Raw genomic sequence first — 7,580 nt, 5'->3', positions numbered from 1 at the left:
ATATAGGTCGTATATGGTAACAAATTAATTAATTAACTGTAGACAGGCAGGTTGCGAAGCAAGCAAAAATAAGGCTAAACTCGCCCCCATGTATCAGGTATACTGTGACAGGTCTTCATGAAGATTGGATAATCAAACGAAACGAAAAACGTTTAACTCAATGAAGTATTCATTTGCCTCGGGAGACAGCTCGGTCTAAATGTTAAATTTCGGTAATTGGTTATCACAAACATAGTTTCAGTGTGTCCAGCTTTTTTGGCGAATCTATATATTATGTCTGTACCTTCAGGTGGTCTACCTTCCACTGTATTATGTACGTAGCCTCTGCATGTCACACAGCAGCAGCAGCAGCAGCAGTCTCCATCACCTGGACAACGCAAAACGTCTCAATCAGTGAATAATATCGAGAGTATTAAATATATGCAAATAGAGTTCAAGACCGTGGATTCGACCATAGCATCGGAACAGGCGAGTAATTAGGGTAGGACCTCATAGGCCTCATAGAGCGTACTTACGAACTCTCGGTGTTGGCATTACGGTATCTTTCCCTTTTAGAGATCGGGATCCATTTACGAGAATTGTCCTGAATTGTTCGGGAGGATTTTTTCTAGCCTTAGAAGCGATGGTCAAGGCTGTATCATTATGATCATTGGGTACCCTAAAAAAGCCCAGTCGATCGTATATTGCACATATGCCACTTTTCTGAAAATAAAATTGAGAAACGTAAGCACTATCCGCGAAAACGTATCGTTCTTCTCATGCTCTCAGTAGCATCATGGTAAAAAGTAGAGGAGGTTTGATTGGAATAATGGAGCTATATTTGGACTGAGCTAAGATAGGCCCGTTGAGTGATGCACGTTTCGTGCATTGCATGTGATCGCTACAGAATTCGAAGTGTGAACGATGAGTGAGTCAGTTAACTCATCAGAATATTCTATTATTGTGTAATTCATTCAAAAAGTAAATTACCAACGTCACATTATCCGTTTCTTACAAGTGCTCATGCCTAATTGCGGCCAAGGGAACAGTCGTCAACTGAAGTAGCTTATTTGGTAAGTTATACTTGCCGAGAAAAATTTCACCGGCAAAAACTTGCAAGAGGCGAAAGATCTACTAAATACTGAGCATCCAATGGCGATAGGCGCTATTTTAGACCTAGACCTAGCACTGCTAGTAGAAATAGAGAACATTTTGCAGAAAACGTACAAGACTCCGCGATTTGTTTCGCTTTACTGAACGTCCATATTCTTTTCTGAGGAATGGACAAGGACGTGTGCAAACAAACCGGTCCTTATACTCGATAAGCTGAGATTCTCTAAAGTTAAGGCTTTCTTTTACAAAAGCTAACGCACCAGAAGCAGGCTTAGTACTCCAAAACTTCAAATTATTATTAAAAAGGTCTTTGCCCCAGTGAGGGGTACCGAAGTTTATTAACACATGGCCAACTATTAGCAGATATTGATCACAGTTTTCTAGTATTATTTTTAACTACATTTTTGAAAACGGTCAGATCTAATTTATAAAATTGAATTGCGTTGTATACGATTCTAACCAAACGATCGCAATATAAATGCATCTTCTATTTATTCCCAATGCAATCAATTATAATTGGCCTACTACATATAGACGAGGAAAAAAGAGAGTTCTATTAACCGGGCAGCTTCTGCTTCAGGTATTCGCATTGCATACAGTACGTTTTGCCATAAATGTCTGGTCAAAGTTAGTTTCTTCTTGAACACAATGGCAAACAACTGATAAAGAAATTTTTTTGGGGAAGCCATACTCAGTATATCAGTTTCTAATATCAATGTTACGACCAAGTCGTAGATGTTAGGACGAGCGAATCGGCAAAAGGCAATTGAACAGAGTCCTAGATGAGCGCGACCCGACGTCATGTTACAGGCGTCGTATCGCTGTGTGTATACGAATAAATAGACGGAATCAGAGGGTGCAGCAGGACTGATCATATTAGTGGACTGTAGAAAGAGCTGCGCGAGTGCCTGTGAAGGATGAGTTTCGCAGCGTATGATGATAGCTTAGCATGCTTCGTGCAATTTGGTTGCCCTGCGCCTAGTGAACGACCAAATCTAAATACCACTCGAAGAAGCCGCGAAGGAATTCAGGGAGCCGCAACCAGAATCAGAAATGCGATTAGAAAGGCAAACCGACCTGTAAATAGAGATTGCATGTAAAGGAGAGATTGTTTCGCGCTGCCTGTCGGTGGGCTCTCAATAGTCCTGTTTAGGAGTACTGCTGCTGCTGCTGCTGCTGTGCATATTTTTGGGAGTAAGCATAGTACTGGTGAATATTCTCGGCAATGGGGTGATGCCAAGCCCATTACTAACCCTGACCTCGTAGCGTCTTGCCTAGGGGAAAAATCCCCACTCGCGACCTTCTATGCTGCATTTTCACCTCTCCCCTTTTAATCAACCATTGAAGCATTCGCCATTTCGATAGGTTGAGTGGAATCTTTCTCATTTTGCCCTCCACTCTGCTGTTGCTACGCCTGTATTTTTCCCATAGTGGATTTGTCCTTTTGCTTTGACCCGTATGGCGTGTGAAGCTCGCATGGACGCAACACACCGAGGCTGCTGCACTGTCGTGGTGTTCACTGCCAGCTTACAAGTGTCGAAAGCCAGCTGCTTCGTGGGATGCGAATATGTGGAATGCGAAAACTCATAACATATGAGTTGAGCCGTATAACCCACGGTTACCGAATCGACGGGTACGAACTGAGGAGGAGCAAGTTAAGAAATATAACCTGCCGTTATCAACTCAGTGGGAATTATCGAGTAGATCGTTGAAAAACGTTGAGGATCGAAAATTATCCACGGTATGGTCTTGTGAAAGCCGAGTTATACATACCATCTCTATCTAACGGTTATGTTGCGCTTGTGTAGTCGGACATGAGCGTCCGGGGTCTGGGCAGCACATTAAGTAACAGGCTAGCATCCGAATGCAAACATCACATAACCAAACAAGCGTAGGACACATGCAGGGAGGAGCTGCGACTGCAACAAAGGGAGTGCAGGAAATCTTAGCTAGCATTATGCCGTTATTTCGATGTGCAACCATAAGAACCTACAAATATACTATGTTATTAATATGTTTATAGATATAATAGATATTAACAATAAGAGACAAAGAAAACATCAATTAGTTCAATTTCCAGTCAATTAAAACTGCACATCGTAGGAAAAATACAAGAGCACATTGTGTGGCCCGCTAAAATTATTGTTTTAGGCCACAAGAGTCCATTTTTTTGGCTATTTTAGCTAGTAGAGCTAGGTCATGTACAGACACGTCAGTAATCCCCTTATCTTGTTCGGCCCCTTACCCACATTACCTCTATGGCTTATCTTCTTGAAGACAGATTAACTGAAAATTTAGTCAACTTTTAACTTTGGAACACTTATAATAAAGAACAAATCTCCAATCTGCGCTTTTCAAGTAATAGGCAGACAGTCAAATTGTTTACTGGTGTGGAACGTGCCAGCTCTGCAAAATTCTTAGAGTAGTCAGTAAACGGCACCAGCCGAACGCCACAGAGGCTAGAAGGAATGGGTGTAAGCGGTGTTAGGAAGCAGACCTTCTATTCCCTACTTTGTTCTATGCAAAATGAGTAGATCTACAATTTGTCCTCTACGTTTGCTTATGCTGTTTAAAACTTCGAGGCAGTCGACTTTGAGTCTAACTTGCGCTAACCATCACATTTGTTTGTTTTTTTTAGACTCCTGAGTGCGCAATCGTCATGGATGAAGGTACTGCAGTAAGTGCTGCGTATTTTATTGCCATAGTAAAAAATCACAAATAAAATCCGTTTCTATAGAAAGAACTGCCGGTGAAGATTTTTTTGTGCTGGTGAAATGAGGTGACCCTTGTAGAAGAAGCAAAAAGATTGATAAGCGAGAACTTGCAAGCAGGCGGGTAGCCGTTTTACTAGCCTGCAGGGATCTAATTCCCTAACCGTTAGCGCGGCCGCGGCGAGCGGGACCAAAGCAGGTCACACTTACTGCACGACGTCTCTCTACGTCGACATCCTCGTTTACGTCCTGTGTCGTCTTTCCATACGCGATGTATGTAATCGAATTAGACACAATGAGTGGCTGGCTAGATGAGCGTTCCACTAGCCAGGAATCACCATGGCAATGTTCATAGGAGCGGAGCCGACACGAGGTGGTCGAAAGGCTAAAAAGACAGAAAGAGGTAACTTTATTAACCGAGCGCGCGGGTAGACCCACGGGGAAAAGGAGGTTAGTAATGGTGAGCGAGTGAAGGACAAAAGTACCAACATATATCTTACTTTGTTACGGTAGTAGTCAATGTCGACTAAGGCCAGCGGGAACGAAATAGACCTCTCATTTGCCCAAATCATTTAGCCCGCGAGTCAAAGAAAGGGAATTTACAAATGGCTGAGAGCACCAGAGATGTGCAGAGATCCTGGTGGTTGTCCTTCTAATTGCAGCCACAGCAGTAGCAGCTCAAGGAAATCGACTTCGTCGCGTTTGCCGAGCCGGCGCTAGCCAGTGCCTGCCGCTTACATCTGTTGCTAGGCGACTAGCAACTGGCGGGCCTAGGGACATTGACTGTCCTTTTTAAGGCACTAGCTATTCAAGATATCGACAATGAGGAAAATCATCACGCGTAGAGGATTTACGATCGACATATATAGCCCAGTCGGTGGTAGTGGCAGATAGAAAGTTGTAACTTTATATTGCCTTAAGCATTCATCACCGCTGGGTATTTGTTAAGCAAATGCGGTATAAATGAAAGAGGTCACCTCTTAAGAGACTAAACAACGACAGTGACAGAAACAGGCAACACCATCAGTCGGTATACCGAGCACTGCTGCCGTGTAGGCGACAAGAAGTATATCTGAAACGATGTTAAGAGAAGCTTTAAATAAAAAAAAATATTCTGTTGGTGCTAATAAACACACGTGTATATTTCGGACAGTTAACTGGAGACAGGTTAACAGGAGACTGATCACGGAAACTCTGTCAAGTATGAACATATGATATCGTAGCCCAGTTGCAATTATGTCCTAATTTAAAGGCTCCTTATGGTAATTCGGATCAACTACAGGTTGTGCTGCTAGTTTTGCATGCACAACGGCTCTAGTCTACACGGTTTATTTTTGCGATGACAGTCAAACATCCATTGTTCGACACAAATGAAAAGCACAAAGGCTCGAAAAAAAACAAAGGCCTAAACTATTATCTAATAGTTTGTGCAAATCAATCGACTCATAATACCTATACAGCTACACACGTGTAGATCTACTATAGATAATGATATTTGAAAGCAAACAACAACAATATTTCAATTTTCCTATCGATTGTAATACATCGTTGTCTTCCGGCAATGATCGAGTCCCTCACGCAGAAAGGATGAGTCACTGAAACATACCTTCAAACCTTTTTTTCGTTGGCCATTCGCTCCTTTCCTCTGAACCGTTCTAAATACTTCGCCTATCGGCCAGTCCAGCCAATATACGAATCCCAGCTATCATTTCAATACTATCGCCGCATTGTGAGTTTTACGTATACATCACCCTAACTTAACATCCTGTTTCATCGAAACATCGGCTTTCGACCCTTCAAAGCCAATAACGATTTAGTTGCTGGACAGTTATAGAGTATTCCTATTTTAACTTCAACTGAGCACGCATTGAAAACTAAGAGAAAACGTACATTTCACTTCGGAACTGTAAAGGCGAGTCGGGATGGCCTTCCGCAAATACTTAGAACGGTGATATAGGAATCTGAACTTATTTGTACACTTTCTGTAAAAGAAAAGTATTTATAAGCATCCAGTTCTAATCACATTTATTCGTTTTTTCTTTTTTGCATTTGTACCGTTTTTCGTTTGATGATAATAATCTAAATAAAAAAAAACCGCAACCAACGAGGTGACGTGCAAGCAGCTTGCATATTATAATGATAGCGTTCGATCGCGAACTTGGAGATATTGCCTTTTAAATCAAATGCCAAGACAGAGGTTTCATTCTGTAAAAACATATAATCTATCAGAAACATCTACTCCGGAGAGAGAAGCCTCAACTGCACTTCGGCTGGAATACACTTAGGGCCTTTTCTATTATCTAGTTCAAAATTTGGAAAATCTGAAATAGAATATTGAGTCAGCTCCTTCTTAGTCAACTAATGAATGTATGTGTTACTTAACCTTCAATCACAATTAATCGAGGTTATTCAGTGCTCTTCAACGCAACTTCGTTAACTACTCTTCAAGCTGTTCTTTCAAGGGTTGTAGTTGTTTGTTAGCAGATTCGGAAGCCATAAAAGTATTTTCCTCATGCGGCCATCTTCGCAGACGTCGTCTTCTTCGGTTTCTTGTGTTCAGCGGTTGGGAAGATGTCATCCATGCGACATGGTAGTAGTGCTGGGTGCAATTGCAGCAAAAGGCAGGTGTCTGCGCGATGAAAAAATTCATTTGTTACTTCAAGTATTCAAAGATACAGTCTTTCATTAGGAACATGGCGGCAAGCCAGCTGCGGCTGTGCGGCCATATTCTTTTTCCCATCTGATGAAAGATCGCCAGTAACTTAACTTGCGATGAGACCATTCACTGATAAATTAATGAATTATAGGTACAAAACAATCCAGCCATTGAGGTGACGGTAAGCGTCATCATTCGAATCGTATGCGTGTATGCTTATTAGATAGAATTTTTTTTTATTGAGCGGGTCGTACGAATTTATCACTCGGAACTGATAATTCTCTGAACGCATGACAAGTCCACTTTGATCGAAGGGATAGCAATACAGAGTTGGCTAATTTCAATGATTCCTATTCACAATTAAATTGACGTCTAGGGAACGTATTTTTGTCCTGTTCGAAGAGAAACGTTATTAAAAAGAAAGTATAAAAAATTTCAAATGTGTACGATATACATATTGATACTCAGAGTACTTTAAATACTTCAGACATAATAAGTTAATGCGTGTACATTCGCGTTAACTTATTGCCTTCACAGGCGCTATCACACACGTCTTTCAACATCGATGCCAAATGCTGCGCCGCTTATCCTACTCGTCTAATCGTAAAGAAATAGGACTTATCCGTTGAAGACCCGTCCTTCAGACATACAGACGAATACATATGAAGTTCCCAAAGTCGACTTTGTGGCTGTAATATCTGCTTCTAGTGTGTTCCATCGTACTTGCACTGTTCAAAGGGCCCGCATATGAGTCGGTTGGCTCACGGCTACTTGGAAGAAAGATGCCCTCCATAGACCACAAAAATATAAACAAAGACAGAGCATCGGCAAAGCTTTATTCTGTCTCCTATATTAGACCTTTTCGGGCCAAAGTAGAATTTCATAGAAATCGACCGTTTTTTGATTTCGTGTTGATTTATAGATGAAGAACAAATCGGTTCTCGGAACCGTAAACATCTGCGAACATCAGAAACGAAAATATCTGCGCAGAAGTGTGATACGGTGCGCGAAAGACCGAGAAAGGCGGCGCGCTACTTCATTTTCAAGCGTTAAGAAAGTTTTAAACCATTTCCAAGTTGTATACGACGCGTACTTAGAATATGTGAAAAGCTATCTAGCGT

At 41.6% G+C, this 7,580-nt stretch overlaps 1 long non-coding RNA gene across 5 annotated transcripts in view; it reads right to left on the bottom strand.

Moving 5' to 3' along the window:
• The window catches only part of LOC111255434 (uncharacterized), a 42,979-nt gene extending 38,067 nt beyond the window's left edge, over window positions 1-4,912 (bottom strand). For 3 of the 5 annotated variants that reach the window (XR_015319639.1, XR_015319637.1, XR_015319638.1), the window contains exons 1-4: window positions 4,304-4,891; window positions 4,014-4,188; window positions 516-702; window positions 284-367 (exon numbers count right to left, since the gene is read on the bottom strand). This is a non-coding gene — a long non-coding RNA (uncharacterized LOC111255434). Of the gene's footprint in view, window positions 1-283; window positions 368-515; window positions 703-4,013; window positions 4,189-4,303 lie in introns of all 5 variants that reach the window. The other 2 variants (XR_015319636.1, XR_002675473.2) reach the window with 2 other exon arrangements.
• Between the last annotated feature and the right edge of the window lie 2,668 nt (window positions 4,913-7,580).

Source organism: Varroa destructor, unplaced genomic scaffold, assembly GCF_002443255.2.
Source record: "Varroa destructor unplaced genomic scaffold, Vdes_3.0 BEIS01000001.1, whole genome shotgun sequence".
Lineage (NCBI taxonomy): Eukaryota > Metazoa > Arthropoda > Arachnida > Mesostigmata > Varroidae > Varroa > Varroa destructor.
The sequence above is the reverse complement of the archived record's forward strand: the minus strand, read 5'-3'. Positions and strand labels throughout refer to the sequence as shown.